Below are 27,098 nucleotides of genomic sequence, written 5' to 3' on the forward strand. Positions count from 1 at the left end.
TGTTGTTACCATGTCTGTCATCTTCATTGTGGAAACACCATTTAAGTTACCCACGATTAAATCAGCCATATATGGAAAAACTTGAGACGACCGTTACAGAGCTCATAGTTTCTAACATTGTTGAATGTAAAATGTAGGAAAGCCAGTAGAAGGTTTGTGAACTGCTTGATGAATTGCTGACTGGAAAGAAGAGCTGGTCAGTGTGTGATAAGACAGCTTGCTTAGGTGGTGTGACAGAGAAAAGCGTCAGGACTGCAGGAACTACTTTGAACTTCAAACAAAACCACATGTACCTGGGACACATACCTTGTGCTGGAAGGGAATGAGACAAGCCACATAGTACAGATGCAAATTAGACTTTTTTTTTTTTTTTTTTAAAGGATGAGACATCTTAAAAAACTCAAGAGGAAAGATAATAGGGCTGCTAAGGAAGAATCTGTTGTTAAGTTTGCCCAAGAATTATATTTTAACTTTAAATGACTCCCAGTCATCCTCATTTTCCAGCCTTGTAATTAGAAGCGTGACCTCACGCCTGGCTGGGATTAACCTTTTATTTTATTAATGTTTGCACTTGACTAGTGTTGATGACAAGACCAGGTGAAGCTACAAACTTCAGAGTATTTTCTGTTTTGTCAGATAATCCAAATGCAAGCACACCGAGGGGCATGAAAAGGCAGCTTCTGGAGGAACTGCTCCCCAAGACATGTATAAAGGATTGCAGAGAGAAGCCTGCTCTGGCAGACACAGGCCAATGCCTCTCCTGCAAGGAACAGATGCCTAAAACATATCTCACAGTACAGGCAACACTCCGACTGCCCTATAACAACTCTTCGTTTGAATTTGTACCATCAGCATCTCCATGAGACTGGCCAAAAAGCTGGATTTTCCCTCAGCAGAGGCTTCCATGTTGGGTTTGGTTTTCATTTAGTTTCTGTCCATTTCAAACAAACACGTTTTTCCTGCAAAATGGACACTGGAGGAAAACGTCACTTAGAATACACTGATGTACAGTGTGCCCTCAACAAAATAACCTCCCTGCTGCAGCAGCAGCTCAGTCAGGTGGGCAGGTTTGCCTGTCCCAAGACTGCTAACAAGACCTAGAGCAGCACAAAACCCTGATGGTCCTGTTCCTGTGGTGCTCTGACAGGAATCAGTGCAGTTTTCTGTGGGAACTCTGCCACCTTCTATGAGACAACAGTTAGCTGAAAAGCAGCCCGCTAACTCTAGTCTGAATCCTTCTTGAAAATATTACCTCTTCTGCCATGCACAGACCATCACAGCTAGATCTTTGGCCACTTAGCCTTGGAAGGGCACGTTCTAGAAAATGAAAGATTATGGTTTCTCATAGCAGAACTGCCTGTAAGTGCAATAATTTAGTATCGTGTTAAAACAGTGATGAATTTTGCCCATAATTTCAAGAAATGAAGCAACACTCCCTGAAAAAGCCTCAGAAGCTATAATTTATAGCAGCTCTCCCAGACAGCAGCCCAGAGAGCTATGAACATCCTCAGTTCCATTAATACCTTAACTGGATCCCTACTGAGCATCAAGGTTTCCTGGCATATTCTCTTGTGAGCCAGGAAGCAATTTTTAAGGACATGTTCTCCCATGATCTGATCTTTGTGTGTCACTCCGCTCTTTACAATAAGGTTACTGTCTCTGAAACATCCTTGTTTAAACACAATCTCCCCTTACCTCATCATTACAGTGAAGGAATCCTGTGCTGCACACTCACTCCTTCCAGCCCCTGTGACGCTGCCCTTTCCCCGTTTTCGGCTATACTCTAGTAATGAACAATCAACTTCCACAACTGATAATCACCTGCAGACACAGACTTCCCTGCTGGCTCTGAGTCACCTACTGCCCCTAACTTCAAGTCCCCATTTCAACCTCCCTGTCCTCCATGACCTCACACCTTGCTTTGGCCGTTTTGTCACCTCTTACACACTCCATCCCTCCCACATTTCCCAGTGCATCCTACCAAGCCAGAAGGTACCACTGGGCCACTCTCCGTGGTATCTACTCTGCCTGAATCACATTCCCAGGCTCTACTCACCTCTCCTTCCCACTGCTTCAGCAGCCCGATGAGGTAACTGCAAAATGGTGTTAAGAGGGCCCTGCTGTGAGAATCCAGCATTGTCTGTGCAACGTCTTCTCTGCTCGACCTCTCAGACTGCTTTTTTTTAACGAGGTTTATTAAACTTTTAAGTATTTCCATGCAGTTGGGGAGTGTAATTCCCCAGCTATCTGACAAGGCATTTATTAGCCTCCAGCGTGCTCAAATCTCCACTCCCCCCCCCCCTCCCTCTCCCTTCCCCTCCCCTTTTCACTTTTCCGTTTCTTTTCTCCAGTCTCCAGCTGGGGGTCTCCCCACGTTGTTTTCGGATGCCGTGTCAAAGCATCAGCTCTGACACAGGACTAACGCAGCAGCACCCCAAAAGCCTTCAGCCCTCCTGAAAAACCATGTGATGAGTGGCACCCAGACCCTCAAGCGTCATCTGAGCTCAAGGTAAGTGTTGCAGCTAAGATTATACATCCTGTTAATTGTTTCCGTAAGTGGATGAGAAAATCCATGCCAGCCGAACCCCCCCCCCCGCAACCTCCAAATTTTATTGCTTTAAAGACTGTACACTGCATTTCCAATGCAGATAGCAGTTGTCTTATTGTCAGGCTATACATGACGGATGAAACATGAGGCTCCTTCTCAGAGGGGCACTGAATTTTCTTCTCAGGTACGCGTGCATTAAGCCGACAGGGTTAATCCCTACGGGTTGCTGGGGGGGGGGGGGGGGGGGGGGGGGGGGGAAAGCGGGTCACAGAACTTTAGCACTAGAGGCAATTCAATTCATTCACCAAACCTAAAGGTGCCGATTTTGAGAACGGCAGGATCAGCAGCAGCTTTTGTCGCTCATCACTTCCCACAGCCGGGCTGCGGAGGGTTTACAAAAGGCTCCCGCACACCCACTCCCCCGCCAACCACCTCTGCTCTCCCGCAGCGAGCGAGCCGAGCGTGTGTACGCAGCCCCTGACACCTGCAGAATCCAAATCCAGAGGAAAGGCTTTAACCGTGGCCGAAAAGCAGATTTCTTTCCCCAATACGTCACCGCGCTGGAGGTGACGGTGCGAAAGTTGCAGCCGCGTCCTAGAGCTCCGGCGCGGGGCCGGCGGGGACCGAGCGCGGAGGGGCTGCCCCGCGGAACGGGCTCGGGAGAAGACCACCCGCTTTCGGGACGCCTTCGCCCGCCCCCAACGCCCCCGCAGCACGCCCGGTGCGATCGCACCCCGCAGCGGGCGCGGCACCCCCGCAGCCTCACACCCCCCCCCCCCCCCCCGCCCCGCCCGGGGCACCGCATCTCGCACCGCGCCGCTTTTACACCGTCAGGGGTTTAAAACGTGCCCGCCCCGCCCCGGGAGAAGCCCCGTCCCCTCCCCGCCCCGTCCCCTCCCCGGCAGAAAAGGATGACATCATCCCTCCCGCCCGCCCGCCCCACCGCTCCCCCGGCCCGCCCGCCGCCCCGGGAGGGCGGGGGGGTCCCCCCCGCACCCTCCTTGCAGCCCCGCACCCCAGCGCGGGGCTCGGGGGTGCCTGCCTGCCGCCCCCCGGCCCCGTCCCGCCGGCCGCGCCCCTGCCCCGCACCCCGCTACGTCACCGCTCCCGGTCCCCCCCCCCCACCCCGCGCGGCGGGGCTGTCGGGGCAGCGTCCCCCGGGGGGGGCGGGGGGTGGGCGCGGGGAGCGGGCAGCGGCTCCGCGGCGGCTTCACCCCGCGCAGCGCGCAGGCGCAGAGGCGCGGCGCCGGCGCGGTGCGGCGGGCGCGCCTGCGCAGCGGGGCCGGGCGGGCGGCGGGGCAGCCCCTGCGCTGACACCTGCAGCATGTGCCAGGAGCTGCAGCGGCAGCGGCCGCCTCTGCCTCTGCGCGGCGCGGCCGCCCCGCTCCGGCGCCGTGCGCGGCGGCGGCGGAGGAGCAGCAGCAGCGGCGGCGGCGGCAGGAGCGGCAGCAACTCCTCCTCCTCCTCCTCCTCCTCTCGCTCCCGGCGTCCCTCCGGTGCCGGCGGGTGCACGGTGACCTTACGGAGCGTGCATTACCTCACAGGTAAATATCAGCTGATCCGCCCCGGCGGCGGGAGCAGGAGGCGGCGGGAGCTTTCCCGAGGTAGCGATGCCGGCTGGGGCAGCGGGCGTGCGGTGCGGAGCGGGGGGTGCTGCTGCCTGTTGCCTTTTACCTGTGTGGGGCAGCGGGCGGGGGGTGCCGCGGATTCACCCCTCCGGAGGGGGGAGCGGGCGGCCACAGCGAGTTAGGAAAGGGGGGTGAGGAGGGGGGGGGGGCGGGCAGGCTGGCGGCTGCCGGACCGAGAAACAGCCCCCCCACCACTCCCACCCCCCCTCCGCCGGCCTCCCTCCCCCCCGGGGGGTCGTACCGCTCTCCCGGGGGATGTGAGTGCGCAGACGGATGCGGCACGGCCGGGCTGTATCCCGGTGACCCACCCAGCGGGGTCCCCGGGCGCAGAGAGGGGACCCGGTGGTCTCCCGGTGGTCCCTTGCTCGGGTGCTGTCACGCCTTAGGGCTGGCTGAGGGAAGAGGGATGGACGGACGGATGGACGGACGGACGGCAGCCCTTAGCGCAGCCGCCTGGGCTTGACCTGTGCGTTCACCGACTCATTGGAAAACTTTGGTAATTGGTGGTGAAAACCTTAGTCGTTGCAGCCGAACTAGCGTGTACTACCTAAAATGAAATATCGCTGGCGACTCCAGTGGTGAGCTGAATCCGGTGCTTCACTGTAACCGCTTCCCAGCATGGATGATGTTTTAGGTAGTGTTTAAAACGTTGGTGGGAGTCAGTGTTGTCTGATAATCCTCGATAGTTATTGGGGAGCCAGAAGATGTCAAAATGAGAGGTCTTGATGCTTGTAGACTTCTGATTGTGCCACGTTCAAAGTTTTGTAACTTATTGTTCACTTCTGAATTCTGCACCTCTGCTCCTCTCCTTGTTGTTGGGATATAGAAGTAGTTGTATAATACTGAGGGGTAAAGGCATGGATTTTGTGATTAAACCCCATCGTATCTATTTCCTTACCTTTTACCTGAACGCTGGGTTGTCTCTCACACCACTGGATGTTGCATGTGACTGGACATCTTTTCACTAGTAAAACATTGGCAATTAGAGAGTAGCGATTGCTAGATTGCTAGCTTTTTAAGTTGTGTGGGTTTCTAGTTGTCAAAGGGTAAGTGCCCATGAGATAACATGTTACTCCTCAAAAGAGAATGATCCTACTGACACATTTTTGGGTTTCATCCTCCTGTTGCAGTCACTAGTCAAGTTCCTGTATTTATTCAGAGTTGGTATTTAATGTGCTAAAATGCACAAAAGTGGGTCTGTGTGGATTTTGTTTTTTCTGTATTGCAAGACAAAGTTAACATTCGAAGAACTGAATGCTTAAAAATAAGTCTTTCCTTCCTGTAAAAAGCCACAGCATAAAAGAACAACTCCTGACCAGACCTCTCAAAGAGATAGAACTGTAATCAGAGTGAGTTGCTATATAGTCTTGCAGTAGTAGAAGTAAATACAAAATTACATGTGTGCACACTGTGGTCATGGACAGGCAGGTAATTCATGCATATAATGCTCAGTATGTGTGGCTCCCCAGTGGTATATACTGATTTCCACAAGCTGGTTTTGGTGTGTTACGGGTTTTGTGCACCAATGCCCAGGATGCCTAAACTGTGCAGGCATGATGGATTCAGCCCTCACTGGGAAGTACTTTAGGACCTAGTCCTGAAAACAAATGTGTGGCTACCTACTGATCCCACAATGAAAAAAATGCAAAGAACATTATGATGAGCTGCTAGGGAACAGTCTGCTAGGGTTTATAGGAAGGCGAAGGATGGATTTTTTTTGTTCTGTTTGGCTTTTGAAGATTTGGTTCTTTATTAATGATTTCCTTGATTTCTACAGGAGTGTGCTGTCAGAGACTGTAGGATAGACTGTCTCCCCGTATCCATTTTGCCTGGCATAGGTCTATTCAGAATTGCCTATACGGAACAGTACTGCCTAACTTCCCATGCCAGGCAAATAATCAGATATAATTGCACTGAAATAAATTAATGTATACTGACATGAAACTGTGAGAAGAAAATCGGCCTCAAAGTGTTTTATATTTGTATAGCTGAAAGCCAAAAATAGCAGCTGTAAACACGGCATGTTCTTTCAGAAGAAATAGTCAATGCCTATCTTACAGTTGTCCAAAAAGTTTCTTTCTTTTGTTTCAGCAGCTTTGGCTTAGGAAAGTGTAGGCAGCAAATCTTGGAATGAGAACTCTTCTGGAGAAAGTTTTTGTTCCAGTGACTAATCTCCTTCTTAGTTCTGGGCTGTTAATCTTAGCTTGCACATATTTACACTATTAGCATTTGTCAAGGACTGTTTTCTGAAACAGGTCTCCTTAAGTGCGTTGCCAGGTGTCACAGGGTTAATTCTAATGGCTGTGTATTAAACTGCTGCTCTTTACATTAATTATATATTCCTATCTCTAGACATAACGGCAAAATTGTTTGGAATGTTATATTGCAATTAGTTTTGCCCTGCAAATGGGGATTATAGTTGATGGGTAAGCCTGACATGTACTGCATGACTTGTCGTGTTTTTCCTGGAGAGAGGGGAGTCTTGAGACTGAGTCACCATGGAAGAACATGAAGCCCCGCAGGCACAAAACTGGTGCAATGGAGTGATGAGTCAGACCTCTTTCTTATCTTTTAAATTTGGTATTGTGTGGTGTTCACGCACGGGGTGCATTGCATTCATTGTGCACCTAGGCAAGTAACTAGCAGGCAAAAACTCAATCGGTCCTCTGACTCTGGGATGCCTGTTCTTTGCAGAGCTGGTCCTGCTTCTATTGAAATGGAAGGCTGTGGGTTAGGATCAGGTTAGGGAAATCAAGGCACGTTAACTTGCAGAGCAAATCAGGTCTGCCAGGCCACACTCATTCATTTCTTTCATTGTTTCAAATCCAACAGTACTATGACCTAATACTTAAATTTTCAGTTCCTGCATTGTAGATTTGCACCAGCTTTTTCAGACCTGTGAAACTGCATAGAGAGTAGAGGAGTAAGAGCAGCGTTGCGTCTTGATAGGCCCCAATTTTGTCTACACCACATTACTTTTATGGGTGTTGCTGTGGAATGACAGCATTGTTTCAGGTTCCAGAGGAGGCTGATGTTATTGCTAAGCTAATGAAAATAACTTAAATTTCTTAGAGGTGGTAGCCTCAGAAATAACGTTAAACAGTGTGAGCGAAGACTGCTCACTCAGCTGTATTCAGAAACAAAACAAAGCTTTACATCAGAGATGTCTTCACTGAGACACTTACTCTGAACTTCCTTGAATAGCAATCATTAATAACACCATCTTCTCAAGCTAACGGAGCATGAAAGTTCCTTGATTTATAATCATCTGGAAGCAGATGTTCGAAGTTCTGCCCTCTCACACAAACAGCAAAAGAATAACACTTTTGCTGAAAATAGGGGGGGGGCTTTGGGGAGGGCAGTTGTGTCAGGGGCAATTGGAATGGCCAGGAAAAGTGTAATGCAGTATGGTTCCTTCTCCTACTTCATTACAAAAGACAGTGGAAAGACTGTGCTTGGAAAATAATGCTTGAAGTTTTAATTTGGAATTTGTGGCAGAACATTATTGATGTATATATTTTTACATCTCATGAGTGTAACCAGTCACCATTTTGTGATCACCACAGTTGTTAACACTGGTTTTGGGGCGGGGAGGGTGTTAATGGTCTTGCAAAAAACCTTCTGTCTTCTCACATTGCCTTAAATTGGGAAACTGTTGCAACAACGACATATTGGAAAACATGCAGGAAAGATGTGCCAATTTAGGTCTAAATCATACCAATTCAAATTAGAGCATAAATGCTTTATTTGTTTTTAAGTTATCAGATCCACCTATTGCAATCTTCAGATGTAAAGCTATCTAGAATGTCCCACGTGGAGAAAACCAACGCAGGAAGCGGAAGGTTTAGCAGTCTCAGCAACTGTGCTGAAACGCAAAGCCACTTGCACAAACTTGGAAATTTCAGGGGCCTTTGTTACCTGATGTGGAGGTCAACAAACTTGAGACTAGTTGCACTGGTGAAGAAAGTGATACCAGAACCAGAAATCCCTAGATAAACCCATCTTGACTCTAGACAGATGGAGATCTAAGAAAAGCCTTCAAATACCTCTTGTTTGGGTTGTTGCTGTAGAATCGGAGCACTGTGAAGTCACAAGGTGGTATAATTCCCATTGGAAATCAGAGACGTTTTGCTATTAGCTTCAGTAGAGCCAGGGTTCTGCCCCAATGCTTAAGATAGCCAGGACCGAAATGTATGGGGCTAAATCCTTTGCTCATTTATGGTGACATAAATCCAGCCCTGGTGTATTCCTCACAGTGAAGAAGGAAAGAGAACACAACTGTGCTACCTATCTGTGGCATACACACAACTCCTGCTAGGGAGTATAATTATTTTATGTTGTTCCTGTGTTCCATAAAAAACCTTTACCATTAACTGTGTGATGTCATCTTCTCCTCCTGTATCCACTATATTTATCCTGACAGTTCACATACCTATGTCTGTGCCACAGGGACCCAGAAGGAAATCCTGAGCTTTGTCTTTTATTGTACAAGGCTGCATTTGTATAAGGATGCTCTATATAGCCAGAACAACCTGTAAAGGGAAATACAGAGGTTTTTATAATTGCTCAAAAGAGATTACAACTTAACAGAATTCCATCCTGTAGTGTACAAAGTACAGAAATAAAGGCTCTTTTCAGTTAAATCCCCTGCCAGATTGATGCCAAGAAGCAATGCAATATCTCAAATGATTTGGTCTTTTTAAATCTTCTTAGCTAGATGTCAGAAGAGCCACGGGTGGAGATCTACAGAAATAAAGCAGAAGATTTGTGTGGAATTTCCTCATGTAGTGGTCTGGATGCCTCTGCTTATTTTGGTTAAAATGAAATTCAGACATCAGAAGCATGCTTGGTTTTCTTTTCTCTTGGTGCTGAGCAGCTCTGTTGTCTAAAGAGGTAACAGCAATTAAAATGTGATGTGGCAGTGACTTCTATAAACTGTTTTGTGATGTAAGAATCATAACGTAAGATTTTTATGGTATGATGAAAATTAATGGGAGAAAGGAAATGTTTCAGCATTATCTGTGGCTATTCAAAAGTTCAGCCGGAACTACCTCCTGATCACCAACTCCTCACACAGAAGGTGTGGAGTGGAGGCTCGTTTAACTGGTCAAGCTTCTCTGTAGTGAAGTTGCACCATGTTGGTTCAAATAAAAGCTTGATATAATTTTGCCCTTGGGCCTTCCTGGGAAACAGAGGAGATGCTGGTTTAGTGCCAGAATTTGCTTGTCATACTTATGGGTGAATAGATTCATTGAACAGTCAGACCACGTTGAACTGTTCATCTTGTCGTGTGCAGCAAGGTGGAACTGTGTTTGCACCACGCTTGGCACCAGACAGGATGAGTGAGCTGGCTCCATCCAGGAGGAAGAGCCACGTTGAGCAATTTCAAGGCAGCTTCCCACTGACTGAGCCCACAGTTGATGGGAGAGAAAGAAAAGTAGGAGATAACACAGTGTTTTGGGGAATGTAGTTATTACCATTAAAAGATTAAAATCTCAAAGTAAACCATGACCCATCTCTGTCTTCAAGTGATAATGATGAAACAGTGCAAGGACAAAAGGAAAGATCAGCTTTAACCGGACATGTAAGAGGAAAACAGTGTGAGCAAGATGGTAGTGTGATCTTCCTGGAAGGATTTGAGCTGAACTGAAGATCTGATGTATGTTGTTCTGATCTTGACCTGATTCCTGGACAAATACAAGTTCCTCACCAAGTCTGTACACAGGTGAAAGGAGCTGCCTTTTGTAGGCTGTTTGTATATTCCCTTATGCCTCACAGAATTGACCTGTATAGTGGTTTTTACGTTGAGTTGTCTCTCAGTTAGACTGTTGTACTTGTTTGGTGCCAGAGTTAATGTTAAATGATGGTTGGCCTATGCTTTGCCACAAAAGCATTGTCCACGGTAATCACCACCACAAAGCAGGTCTTGATCTCAGCTTGAAGTACCAGTCAGCTGCCCTCTTTTCTTTCCTATTTGAAATCTTTCTTGCTTTGGCATGCGTGTCAATGAGCGTGATCATGTGGTGTGCAAGACAAACTTGAGTTGTGCTGGGAGGCTTGCCTCCTTGGAGAAAGAAGGGCTCTTGGCTGCCCACCAAAGCCCATCACGGCTTGACAGTTAACGCTTTAGTGAAATGGACCGACCAACTTCTTGGTGGGCAGAGTGCCAGCCTAACAGATGGGCCTGAATGTGGGCAGCCAGCAAAGCACATACATGCGTGTAGATGTAGATAATTGTATGTATGGACATAATAAACAGGGATCTTTAAGTTTGGAAAAAAAGTTGCTGAAGTGAAAGGCTGAGTACGAAAGTGCTGAAAGACTGAACAGAGACTTCTTGTGGGGAGGGAACGTGTGAGTGCTCAGAGGAAGGATCTGTGCTTTCCTTGTTGCTCTCTGCTTGCAGTTTTGCAGATTATGTAATGAACAAAGGAGGCTATTTAGTCCTTTGAATCTGGGCACTCCTGTTACTACAACTGGGAATGTGGAAAATGACACTTTACTGCAGTGAATCCTCTTACAAACCGCTTGAAGCTTTCTACAGGCTTGGATTCTACCAATACTTTTATTGGTACAGCTTGAGATCAGTGGAAATCTGTGTTTGCCATGCTTTTTGTTTTGACTTACATTTTGTAATAGTAAATACTTCACCGAACAAGAGTTGCATGGAAATCACTTAGCACAGAATATAACAAAACTTTCTCTAGAGGTTGTAGCTTCCACAATCTTTTTGTGCTGTGAGCTAGTGAGTAAATACTAAGTCCCTTCCATGGATGGCAGTCAGCTAACACATGCGTATGGCCATATATTAATTGATAATTAAACCCTTGTAAACCTTTTGAAGACCTAAACATGAGTTGCATCTCTACAGAAGTGACATGGAACAGCTAAGTGACTTGAACTTGTCTGCAGAGGGATTTGATTGCAGAAACTTATTTCCTGTGAGCCCATTTCCCTAATTTTATCGATGTAATGCTGGAGACACCTGCTGTGTCAGGGCACACAGGTATCTTGCTTGAAGCTCCAGCTCTCCTTACTAGGAAAAAGCACTAGTGGATGCAGGATGAATAGCATTGCACATCCAGCTGGAAATTGCCTTCGGCTCCTCTTAAGATTCTGGAAGGTCTGTGGACATATTTTCCTTGAGGTGATACAGGAAACCAGGGATCTGTGATTTTAAACAAAATCTGTAATGAGCTCTGGATGCCCTCAGTATAAAAGTAGAGATTCCGCTGTATCTTTCTAGGACCCTTAAGTCCCTTAGGACTTATGGGGATAAGAGAAATCTTTCCTCAAGTCCAGGAATTAAATTATATTTACCCAATCTGATGTAATCCCTTTACACTTAACCTGGAGACATGACAGCTGTCTGTGTGACTCCCAGATCAAGCACTGCGGTCGCTGGCTTCCTAAGTGCACCCAGTGCACAGAGAAATCTTGCAAGTCAGTGCTAAATGGGCTGGCAGACCCTAGGGAGTGTGTTTTGGCTTAAAGGATGGGACCAAGCTTTTGGTTGGGGCTCACCTGCCTGGCAAGATGCTCAAAATGAGTGTGATGAAAGGACTGTTTTAAAGAGGGGGGTAATGAGGTAACTTCTTAGGAACCAGAGTTCAAAAGACTTTTAAAAACTCTTGTACATTTCAGAGGCAAGTATTTGCTCCCATAATGGAAATAGCGAGAATATATCCGCTACATTTGAAACACTGAGTGGAAGAGTGTGTTCTGGTCTGAGTGCACGTATTTTTATTAACTTTTTATTCTTTTATTCTTTCAGATGTGTTTATCATGTGACTTTGTTCGTTTTTAGCCTTTCCTTTCTAAAATAATGTCCAGAACAAGCAGTTAAATGGTAGTGTGCACTAGTTAATGGAAACTACAGAAATTTAAATCTCCTGTGTGGGAATTCTTGCAAGTTTCGACTCATTTAATCCCGGCCTCCTTAGCCCACATCTACTATTCCCCTTTGTTTCAGGCTGGGGGGAACATAGCCCCTAAAACTCAACTGATTTTTAGCAGTTTTCTTATCACCTGCATTCAGCTGCTTCTGGTGGGACTATTTGAAAAACACGGATGCATTCCTCCAAAGGACTGGGAGAGGGCAAAGTAAAAGAAAAACAGGATGGAGGGAGGACGGTTTTGTTAAAAAGGGAAAGTGGGATAGAGAAAGTGAGATGCACAAGGAGAAGGAAAGCAAGGCAGAAGGGAAGGGTAGGAAAAAAAACCCTGAAACCAGTAGAAAAGAAAGAAAGGAAAAGAGGAAAAAACCCCACAAACCCAGAATATCAGATGAGGATCGTACTGTGTTAATGAAAATTAGCACGTCCTCCAGCTAAGTTCCTTTTCTCTTCATGTGACAGAGCAGGACTCATCTTGCAGAGGCTTCTTTGGAGAAAGAGTCTCCTTTGACCTTATGGGGCCACTTGCATGAGGAACTTGCTCGAGAACACCTTTATGGGGTGAAGACCAGTGAAGCAGTAGCAAGGTCAAGCTCTATGTCTTTATGCCAACAGACAGGACACTGATTTCCTTTTTATTACTGAGTCTGCTGAGGTAGGAATATGTAAGTGCTGGCACTGAAATGAGGAAGGCAAGTTGCTGTATGTTTTAAGCCTGCAGACAGGCACATTGGAAGCTGAGCTGCATCACCCTATGTGCTGTATAATCTTCTGCAAAGAAAGGTGAAACATACTGTCAAATACTGTAGTATTAGAGGTATTATTTTTGTAGTCCCTGTTTCTGTAGACAGGTACAAAAGATTTAAAAACATTCCGTGTCCACGAGCACAGCATCAGTCTACCCTGAAAGGCACTTTGCTAATTTCCCCGTCTTGACCCAAATATATTGACTGACACTGTTATGGACAACTGTGTGAAACTTGTTGGCACAGAAAAGATAAACAATAACTGTTGTACAAGGTTAGTAACTCAAAATGCAGCCATTTAGCATATCTCTCTGCACCATGGATTAGTCAGTCATCCTTAGGTAGAAGAATGGGTAGAATACCTTCACATTTTGGGAAGAGTGTATTTCATTTGTCCCATTGTGATGTAGTTCTGTATTTCCACAGGGAATGCTACATTTATGATATGCTAGGAGCCTCATATTATCATTGTTATTTGCATTTACACTTTAATGTTGCCTTCTTACTTTTAAAAACATGCTAGCAGAAGGATGATTATTCCTGTGTAATTTGTGGCTTTTTTTTCCCTTTGAAAACATGAAAGTGTATAGTAGGGCATTATGAAACTCTCTTGATTTCTAGGCATTCAGACTTTTGATGGCGTGCTTGACTATCAGAACAAATGACCACAGCTGCTTTACCCTCAGCTCTGCTCCAAATAATTAATGTAATGTTAGTGGGTTTGGTGAAGCAGTGGACTGTATTACAATGGCTGCAAAGCATGGAAACCTACTGTGTCTGTCACAGAAAGGCCCTGCCTGTGCTGTAGATCCTGTGAAGAATTTGTAGAGATACTTGAAAGGATAAAACACTGTATAAATTCCTAAAGTTCAAAGAGAAAATACCACTCAGGATAAAAAAGGGAGCTTAGCCCAGCAGCAGCTTAACTGTATATGAGATCCAGTGCTAAGTCCTGTGCCATCAATGCAAATACCTCTGGAGTTCACCAAGTAGCCAGATGGAAGGACTAGAAGACAGGCTTTGAGGTTGCTGGCCTTCTCAGGGCAGAGAGAAGAGGCATGTGTTTCCCAGTAAATGACTCTGATTTTCTGGGCAGGACACAAAAAGGAAGGTTTAAGATGTGTATAGCTAGATCGATCTTGCATTTCCTGTGAAAACCATTTAAAAAGTAATTATTGTGTATTTGTCTGTATTTCTCTGCAAATATTATGCCGTAAATGAAACTGAGAACTGTGCAAGTTGTCAACCCTGTTACTCTAATTTAGGGATAGATTACACTGGAATTATGCTTTTGAGAACTGAGACTTAAAAATCATTAGCTATGTCCTCCTTCCTGTGCCATATAATGACATGAACATTGGATCAAAGTTGATCACCTTCGAGCCATGAAGGTCAATAAAACCCAGCAAAAAGGCTGGTTTAGTGTGGACACTTCTAGGTAGATCTCTGTGACCTTGAGTCATCTCTGTGTGTGTCCTGGACACGACTACTTTCTTGTCTTGCCATTCCTTGCCTTCCTGCCTTTCCACAGAAACATCCCATAGACCAGTCAGCCCAGTCATGCCTTGTGCCCACCTCCCTCCCTGGCACAGAGCCACTCTTCTGTCCCATGTACAAGCCCAAGCATCTTCACTTCTGCCAGTGGTGCTTGGAATCAAGCAGCATTGCCTTATCTCAGCCGCTGCTGCACCGTGGATGGTGTAGGAGCATGCAAATTATCTCAGTAAATAATTTGCATTAGTTGTCACACAGACCTTGGTGTCTGTGGCAGGCGGCTGTTGCCGCAGGAGAGGTGCAGGAGCAGCTTTTATGAGTGCCAGAGGAAACCAATGACACGAGCATTTCAGCAGCTGTACTGGTATCGGCTGCAGTTTCAGGCTTCCTATCCAGTGTTCACAGTCTTCAAGTAGTGCAAACATTTGGAAGGTAGGACATTATGTGGTATCTGGAACACCTTAATGTTAAATAGAATTAATACGGACACATAGCAGTAAGAGTAGTCCTAGGAAAGTATGTGTGAAGTTGTGGTCATTGCTAAGAGGGGTGTGCGTGTTGGAGGCCATATTGTGGCTTTTTGGCCCTTGCTGATGGCTGAAGGCATAGAAATGGTTCATGTTGCTTTTGTTTATTTGTAGGAAAAGGAAGAAACATGGAGCTGCATCTCTGTTCAGAAGCTAAAGTATAGATTAAAGGTACTCTTTTTTTTTTTTTCCCCATGGTTTTGTTTTTTAGGAGACTGCAGCAATTTATTCTAAGCAGTCACAGGAGCTATAATGACAGCTGTTTTGCTTGAAAGCCTGTATCTGTCAGTGTCTGTAACATGATTTGATGTAATCCTTTGGATTTTCTCATGTTTAAAAAAGCTGCATAGTCTTCTTTGCCTACCAAAACACAGTTAACAGTTGAAATTTTAGCAGGAAATATTTCTAAAATCTACTGTCTTGCATATACACTGTTTGATGATCCTACTGTTTATGTATTTTTAATACATCTCTCACATTAGTCTGAACATCCAATTAAGGACATGGCTTAGGAGAATATGAGAGTTTGGGGAAAGAAATAAAGAAACAGAAATAAAATAACAGCAGCAGAAACCTTAGCAATCCCATATCCTTGTGCCACTTGCTGCTCAAAACTGAGGAAAAATATTTAAAACCAAAGTTGTCTTTCATGGCAGACTTCATGCCTATGAGTCAATCTCATCTTTACTGCTTGGCTGTCGAGAAGATTTGTCCTGGAGACCCGAATTTCCCTTACATACACTGACATGTGTTTGGCAAGACCTTGAAATTGTGCAATGGAGGGAGAGCTCAAAACTGCTGCCAGATGTACTAGGTGGTTGCAGTTATCCAGAGCTGACCAGAAGCTCTAATTCTATGCATGAAGGTGCTGCAGGTTGAAGCTGTTGTGTGCAGGTAGGTGGTTGGCGCCAAGCGGGTGGCTGCCCCTTTGGCCAGGTGGAGAGATACAGGTTCACCACGGAAGGCAGGGTGCTGGTGTATCAGTAGTTCGTTTGACATCAGTGGCAGGGCTGTCACTTTCCTCCTGTCTTGTTTGCTCCAGACACTTTTTCTCAAGCAGTGATACTTGAAAGGGGAAAGTATCAGCTGGCACAGTGGGTCCTGTGGCACAACGCCTTGCTCGGGAGGAGAAGGAGGGGAGTGAGGTTATAGGACCTGATCTTAGCACTCCTGAGTTAGCTATTCTGAAACCAACCAAGTCCCAGGCACTTGAATTTGCTGCTGTTTTTTTCAGAGGATTCTCTATGACCTTGCCTAACAGAGTTATCCATAATTTTCTGATTTTCTCATGGAGTTTTGGGAGGGGGGAAAAGGGTGTTTGGTTTTTCAGGGTCATATTTTTCCTTTCCCTGCTTTTCTTTTTATCAACTTCTTTTCCACTGTAATGGCAGCAAAGCTTGCTTGTTGTTCTAGTAAGTGCTTCATGCATCTTTTTTCATTTAAGAACCATAAGATACTGGGCCAATCTACATTTTTCTAGTAGTCTTGAAATGCAGTAATTAAGAACAATGTATTGCTGTGTTCACGAAGCCCCAAACCAAAAAGACAGATGTGTCTCTTACCGGTTCCATGTCTTCAGCAGCCTCACAGTGAGATTTCCCTGGCCTCTTGCAGTCTGCTTGGCTAAGGCCAATGAAGAATTTGTAATGTGGGGTTAAAAATTAAGAGTATTTTTGCTCTGTGCGCTTAACCTCCTAATTCTACTTGTGTTTGGGTAGAACATACCAGTGACTGGAACATAATTTATAAAATGTTATTACATATTAACATGTTTAAACTGAAGCTCCAGCATACACTAAAGCATAGTCCTTGATGTGTTAAAACATTTGTTAGTATATGTTATGTGAGCAGTGGGACTGGAAGCTCAGAACTTGGAGGGCCTTGACTGTTCTTTTCACGGCTTATTTTTCACAGTTCCATCCTTTTTTCCTTATTTTGTTTTTAAATAAGACAATCCTCCCCTACCTTGCAAGAGCTGAGTGTTTGATGTGTTTTGGAAAGTGCTAGCACCCACTTGCATACTATTCATGAATCATCACAATAGATAGATATTAAGGTGTTTAGCTGGATTTACATATAGAAGGCTCTGCTCCATGTTGTCCGTGGATCTGTATTAACTGGCTTCTGAACTATTGCATTTTTCTATTTGGCAGCTATTCTCAGCAGAAGCACCTACAGCAGTTGCTTCTGAAACTACAGTATTTTTAACTGGTAACTGTATTGTTACCATTGCTTTTTAATATTCTATTTTTAAATCTCCTTTCTAAAAAGAATATACATGGAACAGTTATCAAGAAATGCAGAAAAATACCCACCCTGTTCCAGAAGGCTTTGCAGCAAAATGAAAAGCAGTACAGCTAATCTGTGCCTCCTCATACAAAAGGAGTGTGTAACACGCACTCCAGGGAGTAGCTTTTTAGCTCCACAAATTCATATAGCTCCACTGAAGTAACTTCTGAGGGAATCTGCCCTGACTCTGAGAGTATTCCTGTGAAGCTATTAGTGGTGAAGCCTCCAGCACATATAGTAGGGCAGAATCAAACTACACATGTATTAGAGAACGGAAGTAAATTCCTGAATATGTACATGTATTCTAGTCTGCAAAGGTGGGTGACTTGGCACTATTGGGGGCGAGAGGAGACAATGCAAAAAAAAAAAGGAAGATCAAAGTCCTAAGAACACACTCAGAGGCCCTTTCAAATGACTTGAAGTCCAAGCCTTTATTAGTTCCAAAGTCAGTTGTTTCATGAAGAGGGAATATTTTGAACACCAAGAATTGTTCTGTTCTTCTTAGTGATCTGAGGATGAACATGTTTCCCACTTGGGATTGGAGCAACATTTCCCACTTTGGGGTTTCAAGTCCCAAAAAGGTGGGAGTTCATCCATCATTTTATTTACCAGCAAAGTTAATTTGTCTCTTTCGGTATTTAACTACTGTATCACTGATAATACTGGCCACTGCTAAAAACAGTGATTTGGTTTTGTCAGATTTACATCTGTTTAATAATGCTGTCAAATAACAGAATGGTTCTATAACTTTTTCAGTGTAAGTAAGAAAAAATGACATAATGAAAACTTTGGGAGCTGATACGAGAGCTGATTGGCTGTGACAATCTCTGTGTGCAATCCGGGTGCTTTAGCATGGTCCAAGTGCCAAGTTAGCCCCTGGCTGTGGAAGGAAAGCTTCTGAGGGCTGAACCATAATAAGCTGTGACCTTCATCTTTCAGACACTTATTTCCTCTTTTATTTCCCTGTCTGAGCACTTCAGATGATCAAAAATAACTGAACAACATTTTTTCCTTGTTTGTTTTTAAGTAGTCTTTTGAACTGACAAGACATGAAATCCTTAAACTGAAGGACAGTGTTTTTCAGTAGTTTACAAGTGTCTGAAAGTAGAGACTCAGTATATTTACCTCAGCCATGATTTTACTGTCATAATAAGATTTTTTTGCTTTGCTGCATACACCAGGACTTTAAGATTATGTTAGCTTACCCTGAGCTAAATCCAGCTATGGGATGTGGTTGTAAAATATACAAGGAGAGTTCTGTGGCTGCAGAAAGTCTCTACAATCCCCTTTCCATGAGAAGATATTAGCAGGGTTGAAAGGAATCCATTACACAGTACTTTCATGCAATCCTAGTATCCCTTTTCCTGTGGCAGTGTCCTTTCCCTGCAGGTATTTTGTTTTTGGTTGCTCTGCCAAAGCTTGTGTTGACCAAAAGTAGATGAACTGGATGAGTGATGCTCACCTGCGCCTTGTGCTTTTCCGCACGACGATCTTAACCTGCCCTGACTGTTGAAGAGGCACCTCCTGAGCATGTACAGCCTGTACCAAAGGTCACCTACCCATACAGGATGAGTGCCTGAGTAAACCCCCTGTGCTCCCTCTCAGTAGGAGCATCCACAGCGGCTGGAGCTTAACTACTATCATTTGATGATTCATTTGCAGTGCTTATTTTCTAAAAATTGCATAGCCTGTTCTCAAAAGCAAGGCAAAGAAAAAAGCAGCTGTTATGAAAAGAGGGGAAGAAAAAGTCACCCATACAAAACATGGAGCATTAAAGAACCAAAATCACATTGTTAGGATAGGAAAAAAACAACAATTTGCTGTGTCTTATCTTTCAAAAATATCAGAAATAGAGTTATATTTTTGAGTTACTATTCTTATTTTATACAACTAACAGAGACACTTGATAGTCTGAGAACATAGGGATTTGAATTCAGTCCTGATTTAGATTTCTTTTGTGAGGTTTCGTAGAGAGTAAGCCAGGGGATTTTTCCCTTTTGTAAAAAGACATGTTTTTATATTTAGCACTAGTGAATTTTAGGCATGTAATACTGATAGTGAAATAAACACACTGTTTTTTTAAGCATACAAAGCTTCAGAACTGACCAATCCAAATTTTACTCTGTTCTGTCATTGAATATGGTGAGGGACTTTGTTGTGCTTCTCTTTATTCTAGCATAGTTTATAAAGAATCTTATTCAAAAGGAAGAATATTAGTGTGACCGAAAATAGGAAAAAAATAACTTTCAGTGTTGTGTAGTTTTACAAAAAATATTTGCTTTCTGGGTAAATAATCAACCAACAAAAAACTGTAGCTGAAGCGGAAACTTCCCATTCAGAAATTTCATAACATTTCAGTTTAAAATCCATTATTGAAAGGAAACATTTAGACAACTCCAAATTGTTTACTTTCACCTCAGTCTGAACTTCAATTTTTCATTCCAAAGCTCCTGCAGCAATTCATCCCTTCTCCCATGTCTTCTGAAAAGTCAGGCTGTCCAGCCTAGAGATGCATCTTTTATGGCATGTCACCAGCATGTAGCTTTGGTGCCCTTTGGGAGGTTGTATTTACTGCTGAGACGATTCTTTGCCCGAAAACAGCCCCCTAGTCCCGGTCCACAAGGCACCAAAATTATAAGTCCAGTGAGGTACTCCAGCAGCCGAGAGAGACAGCTTATTCCCAAAACAAAACACTGTCTGCTTTGAAAGCGATACATTTTTTTCTGCATGAATTAGACTTGGCTTTTAATGAAGTACACTTCATTTGGATTTTGCTGGTGGAAGATTTCAGTTTTCAGCTCAAGTTATAGCACTTCCGTGCTAAAACTCCCACTGTTTGGTTTTGTTCTGCTGACCAACTCTCTTCCAAGGTTCTCTTATTTTTCATTTGCATGGGTTGTAACTGGGAAAAGGCTTGTGAAGGCTTCTTTTCCTCTGAGATGCATTCCTTGTTCTTACAAGTAGGGAACTATGGAGCCAGTGCTCTTTCTCAAAGTGGAAGAAATACATCAAGGTCAGATGATAAGTTTTCTTGCAGACTGATACACAAGCTTAAGTTGAAGGTCCTGATCAACTTGGGGCCCAGAGAAATAGAAATTCCTGCCTGTGTGTGTATATTTAAGGGAATAACCCACAGATGAGTCATGAATGCAGCATTACTAATGACCCTACCCACACCACAGCTGCTGAACCTTTCTGCAAGGCAGAATGAGCCGCAGACCTCCCCCAGATGCCAAGAACATCTCATCAGTACTCCCTGGAGCTGATGGTCTCTGACAGCTGTCAAACCTGGCCCCCACCTTCTAACTGAGGAGCCTATGCAGAGAGTCCCAGAAAAATCAATGTTTCCTGCCCCATATATAATGTGAACCACCCACATCCTTTCCATGGCCTCGCCTCCTGAGCGATGAAATCCCCCAACCCCCAGTAATGGTTGTAGCACTGAATTTACCTTTAAGTCATGTAGCTGCGGCAGAGAATCATGCTGAATGAGTGAATGCATGCAAATAAACGTAAACCACAGAGAATGCAGTAATTTCTGGAATTTTAATATTCTGACTCAGTGCCTATTAGCATTTTCTTTGATGGACTAGCTTTCCTTTGATGTAGGACAATCGTGGTTTTTTTTAATGACCTTTGTGAAGGCAGTTCATGGAAAAAACATAGAAATAGTGTAGTGTTGGTTTAGAATAGGCTAAAAATCCTTTTGTGGCTCTTCTTGGTAAGCAAGCAATGTTTCTTCTAGGGCAACACAAAATGTGAGTCGAAAATTGGATGAGAGCAATTAAGATCCAAGAAAGGCCCTGTAGAAAACTAGGATTAAAGAAGGCTGAAAAGTGAAATTTCAGGTGAAGAAAAAAAGATTGATAAATATATTAAAAACTCTTGACGGCTGCAAAATATATAGAAGGGCAGCTCATTTCATTTTGGCTTTTGCTTTTGACTGTCAGTTTACTACAACTAAGTTTTTGTTTTCATTCTAAAGAACGTTTTGGGGAATGGAATTCCTTCTGCTCCTGGCTGTGATCTGCAAAATGAATTGAAAGATTTGCCATATGAATGTGACTTCTCTCAGTGTTTTCATTAAATCTAGATTTAATGGATGTTTTTCTTTTTGAATTGAGATCTGTCATTCTTTTCTTCTCCTTTGTATTTTGCTTTTCTGGTTTGCCACTGTTCTGTCTTCTCCTGGACCAGTGCAAACCCATGTATTAAAAATAAGCCATTTTCATAAGAATCCTGGCAGTTCTCATTTGGCAGCCTATTTATGAGTGCTGCTGTCTTTTTAGGCACTGTGCTGTCTTGCAGTAGAGCCATTTGGTTGTTCTCACTCTCCCACTGATACAAGCTACTCATCTTCTGAATGGGGGGAATGTGAACCTTTCCTAGAGTTACCTCTCCATGGTTCTTCTTGTGGATACTTGACCTGACAGATGCTTCTCAGAGTTGCCTTGTCTGCTACTGCATGTTTGGAAACATGTTTGTTTTTTGGCAAAACTGATTTGCTGTTTGCAGGCTTTTGCAAGCCTTTCTTACTTACAGTCATTCTTATCCATCTTATGGTTACTGTGCACCCTTTTTGATCTGAAGTTGTAAGAAGAACAGTGATCCCGATTCCAACACAAACATTTGCAAGCAAATGAGCTGCTTTTATGCATGGCTCTGTTCCCCTTTTCATTCTCAGTGTCAGCTGTAAGAAAACACTGCGATGTGCATTTGATGGTCATTCACTGGCTCTTGGTCCTAGACTGTTGCCTCGGAGGAATGTTCAGCAGGAGGGAGCAGCCAGACCCCTCACTTGATGATGTTCCTGGCACCAGAGGTGTATGAGTTGCTACTGAAGACTGTTCTCTTGAGAGGCCAGATCCGAAAGCCTTTGACCTTAAAATCAAGGGAAGAGGCTCCATGGCAGTGCTGTTAACAGCTCCCAACCTACTGAGGTATGGTTTGGGAGTGACTGTGAGGCTTTTCAGGGTCTAGGAAGACCAGTTGGGATAAAAAGGTCCTTCATTGCATTACTGCCATGTAAATAAACACTTTATGTGAAATTTTTGGTGGTGAATTTGGGATGTGAATTGAGAAACTTCTGACTTTAGTCTCTTGACAGCTTCTTCACGAGGGAGATGGAGTTCTCAGGCCCCAGTGCAACACTACCAACCCTCAGAATACTGGACTTTTTTAACTTACAGCTTCTGCATGGTACAAGATTTTCAGCTAAAACAATGTTATCTTTTATGGTATTACAGAAAAACTTGGAAATAAAATATATTAAAACCACATAAAAATTGAAAAACGCAAATTTCGAGCCAGTGCTGTGATTTCAGGGTGATTTCTGTTGATACTCTCCATATAGTTTGAAAATGAAATTAATATCAAACACAATTTTATCTGGAATAAGATAAGGCACCAAAAAGAAGCTTATGTAGGGCATTTCAGTTCTGCTGTACCACAGACCTGTTTGATGCCTAGAGCTTAAAGTAATTTTTACCAGTTAGGAGTAGCAGTTTGGATTAGAATTTCATGTGTAGCAGCATCTCTTAATCTGAATTAATTGATTATGAGAAGTGAAACTCAAGTGCACAAATCTACTTTATGAAAAAAATAATGGATTTTCGGTTGGGGTGTAGGAGAAAGAAGACAGTGTATATCAGTGTGCACTTATTAGTATTTTTCATACTTTTGTTGAGGCAATTATTGCATTATTTTCTTCCTTCCTCCTATTCTAGCTTGTGTATCTGAAAATGGGAACCCCGCTGGTTTTCAAGGATCATTGGATGTTCATCAGCATCTAAAACAAAAAAAAATCAGTAATCATATTTTGGAAGGCAAGTGAAAATCACTGCTAACTCTTCCTTGGGAGTTGTGTTGTGAATAGGATGGTTTGCACTGCAGAGAATGATGATATAAGCATGTTTGAAAAATTTATTCAAGAAAGAGGAGCTGAAAACAGGCTCAGTCAGCTGATGTGCTAGGTCTCATTCTGCTCATCTTTAGGTCCCACAGCAGGAGGAAAAGTGTTTGTAATTAATGACATTCTTCAGTATTTGACAAAACATGAATCCACTGTGAATTCCAGACTTTGATGAGGATTTATTAGGAGTCAGGGAACAGGGAGAGCTGCTGTGCGTGGTCAGGGTGGTGTGGAAAAGTTTGCACTAAACTTGACCCATATCAGTGCTACCAATCTATCATTGACCGATCTATCATTATTCTCAAACATGAGTTAAAAATGTAACAGATAGATTGACAGGGAATCCTAGCAGATTTTTTTTATTTTTTAAATATTTTTAAAAATTACTCCTTTTGGAATTCCTTCCAAGAATCCATAGTTATAATTGTTCGTTCAACTACAATTAATTACAATAATTAGAACAGTAGAAATACAGTCCTGAAGAATAGTTGCCATTTGCTATGGCAGCAATAACGTGATGCAACCCATTGGAGTTCCTTGCTGTGGTGAGTTCAGGGCATGTGTGTATCCTTCCTGGCTCAGGGCCTGGGAAAAACACCTTGGTCTTCGTTTTGGGCTGAAGAGTGTAGCTGAAAAGTGTTTTGTTTGGGTTTTTTTTTCTGAGACCTTTTAGGTGAAAATGTAATACTAATTTTTTTCTGCTGTGCTGCATTAGAGGGGCTTGCAACTGGATTGTTATCGATTGTCTTTTAAATCTGATTCTGCATTTTAGAAAGTTGTAGCAGAAAAAATGACAGTGATGTATTTGTACCATGGTAGCCCTCTGTCAGATGTAAGGGAAACTGCAGTTTATCAATGACCTGTTAATGACAGAGAAGCCAATGACTATTCACAACCCTAAGGCCCTGATTGTACAATCATCCAAGTGTTGTGCGTCCTTATTGGTGTAAATAACTGCACTAAACATAATGAGATTACTCACCTCAATACAATGAAGTGAGTTTGAGTGATCCTGGAATCAGGACATTGCAAGCTGTTCATGTTGGAAAAAGCTGTCATCAGATAACCAAATTCAGAAATGCAAGTATGAGAAAGGTACCGGTGCTTGTGACACTAAAAGTTGCCCTGTCTTTTCCAGCTCACAGCAGCAAAATCTGCAAGGTTAATAATGTAGAAGTAGCACCGTTTGTGGTGTTAATAAATATAAAGTGTTTTGTCACTTTTGTGACTAGTTTATGTTACACCACTCAGGTCAGGCTGAGATTTCACTCATTTTCACCCATTCTGTGCTTTCTTCATTGCTTTTTGCAGGCCTGATTTTTTTAAGCTACATTGTTGATACATGTGATACTTCCTTACCTTCTTTAGCATGATAATGTGGACTTGGTACTGGGATATATTGAGGCATCTTCAGGTCCTGCTATGGCTGAGGAATTAAGGGGGCTTTTAGATCTTGTATTGCTATTCAGAAACTTGCATGGGTTAAGTTGTCCTGATGTGCTTGTGTATACAGCAGAAGTCCACAGCTCAACTGAAGGTGGGCCTTGATGACTCCATCAGCTGGTGTGAGAGCCTCCAATGATCACACCTTCTCATTCCCACCCTCCATTTCATCCATCTATCCCACTCTGCCTTCTCCCTCATTTTCATTTCTGGACTAGCCTACGGATTTTGTCAGCATCCCAGGGCCCCATCTCCCTGCGCTGCAGGAAAACAAAACACTCTCTTCAGCTTTTCTTCTGTGATGAAGGTTTTTTCTGAGAGTTTAGCAGTCCTTCCTTGGGGGGACAGAACATTAAGGAATGTGTTTGTTTTTTTCAAGTTTTCTTTGTCTTCTGTCTTCCTTTATTTTAACTCTATACCTGCTTCAGTCACAGTAGTTTGACAATTCCCTGAAAACACATTCTGTGTTTTTTTTCTGAATTAGAAGGAATCTCTAGAGATCATCAAGTCCAACCCCTCCACTAAAGCAGGATAACCTAGATCATGTTACACAGGGCTGCATCCAGGCAGGTTTTGAGTATCTCCAGAGAAGGGGACTCCAAAACCTCCCTGGGCAGCCTGTTCCAGTGTTTTGTCACCCTCACCATAAAGAAGTTTTTCCTCATATTTAAATCGAACTTCCTGTGTTCCAGCTTGTGCCCATTGCCCCTCTTCCTGTCACTGGGAACTACTGAGAAGAGTCTGGCTCCATTCTCCCTGCACCCACCCTTTAGATACTTACAAGCATTAATAAGGTCTACTCTTAGCCTTCTCTTCTCCAGGCTAAAGAGTTCCAGCTCTCTCAGCCTTCCCTTATAAGGGAGATGCTCCAATCCCCCAGTCATCTTTGTCGCTCTCCACTGGACTCTCTCTAGGAGTTCCCTGTCTCTCTTGAACTGGGGAGCCCAGAACTGGACGCAGTTTTCCAGATGTGGCCTCACCAGGGCAGAGTAGGGGGGGCAAATGACCTCTCTCAACCTAGTGGCCACACTCTTCCAAATGCAACCTTCAAGGCAAATATTTTGAAAAAATAGGAACAATTCATACAGCTTTCACTGAAAATTAAAGTACTTTCAGACAGTAATATTCATAGTTTAATTGACCGTGCTATGCACACATGTTAAGAATGGTCTTTCAGCTGACTATCTCCAAAAGTAAATAGTTGCATAAAACCTAAATTCTCTAGTCTGTGCCTTTTTATTGTAATTAGTGAAATAACCAGATCTGCTTTGGCCAGTGCCCTAAGTGAGATATCATGGTGTTCTGGGATTGAAATTGTTTGAATTACGAATCAATGTTTACCTGTGGTCAGTTCTCTGAGCAGCATGTTGCTGTTACGGCACAACTCTTCTCATGGCTGAACCTTGTGTAGCTGCGACAAAGTGCTTGTCCTGGCCAGATTAGCTCAAATAACACTTGCCTATCTACAGTAATAGAGAAGATGTTAGGAAACAGAAGAGTCAAATTAGAAGTCTGTGTTTCTTTCTTTCCCTCTACTTCTATGTGAAGTACTTTAGTAAAGTACTCTACTTTCTATGTGAAAATATTGAATTTGTACTCAGAAGATAAAATCTATGTCTTAAATATGTCCTTTGAACAGAGAATGAATTAAACTCAAGTAAAAGATGGTGTAACCTGTGGCTGGAAATTCTTACCTTTGGTTACATATAAAACAGTCAGTTCATAAATTACCTCAGCTAAGGATGTTCTGTCTCAGCAAAATTAGTGTGCATATGGTAATGAAACCAGCATTTCTTTTAGTATTTGAAGGACAGTGGTTTGTAGGTAAAGCATCACTACATGGACTCTTTGTAGAGTTTAGGCAGACACTGTAATAACATGTGTGTTTATGATTTATTACATATGAGGAATTGGTTCCTTCAGCCATTACTGACTAGTACTGTGTGAAAGCCTGTCTGTCTGCAGTACCATCCATGCACAGAAACTCCAATGTGTTAAGCCACAACTGCACTTGTATGATTCATAGCTGTTAGAAAGAAATACTTATTAGTCATCTACTTAATTGCTCTTCCTATATAGAGTTATTCTATATTGTGCTGTACATTTACTACTTTTTTGTTGGTCTAATTTTAAATTATTGAAATAATGGAGCTCCCACCACTTCCATTGGGAAAATGTTCCAGAGCATAATAGATCTACTGTCAAGAAATACACTAATTTCCTGATACTAATTTTTCCTTTATTAACTTCATTTCATTGCACCAACTACTGTCTTCCGTGCATTTTCTCATGATCTCACTTTGAAACTTAGGCTTTGCACTCTACAAATGAGTCTTGTATATTTTCAGCTACTATAAGTGCATATGAAGGGGTAAAATTTAATCTCTACAGGCTTACAGATTGTGCCAGTGTAATAGGAGTAAGGCAATAAAACTGATGACACTAATTGGTTCATTTTAGAGCAACATGTATTTGCAGGATTACAAACAACACCTAAAAACTTCATGTGAGCTGCAAGTTGATTTCCTAGGCCACTGTTTACAAAGGATGGTTGCACTGTCTGAATGTAAGCAGACAGAGTTAAATTAAGGGAAAACCTTGTGTAGACACTGATTTT

General features: G+C 43.4%; 1 protein-coding gene across 4 annotated transcripts in view; it reads left to right on the forward strand.

The window, feature by feature from the left end:
* The first annotated feature begins 3,959 nt into the window (after positions 1–3,959).
* The window catches only part of DTNA (dystrobrevin alpha), a 230,251-nt gene continuing 207,112 nt past the window's right edge, over positions 3,960–27,098 (forward strand). For 2 of the 4 annotated variants that reach the window (XM_051612641.1, XM_051612644.1), the window contains exons 1-2: positions 3,960–4,092; positions 14,953–15,009. The gene's annotated coding sequence lies outside the window, so the exon portion shown is untranslated. Of the gene's footprint in view, positions 4,093–4,131; positions 4,153–14,952; positions 15,010–27,098 lie in introns of those variants that run through there. The other 2 variants (XM_051612646.1, XM_051612649.1) reach the window with 2 other exon arrangements.

The sequence above is a fragment of the Apus apus genome, chromosome 2, assembly GCF_020740795.1.
Source record: "Apus apus isolate bApuApu2 chromosome 2, bApuApu2.pri.cur, whole genome shotgun sequence".
In the NCBI taxonomy this organism is placed as follows: Eukaryota; Metazoa; Chordata; class Aves; order Apodiformes; family Apodidae; genus Apus; species Apus apus.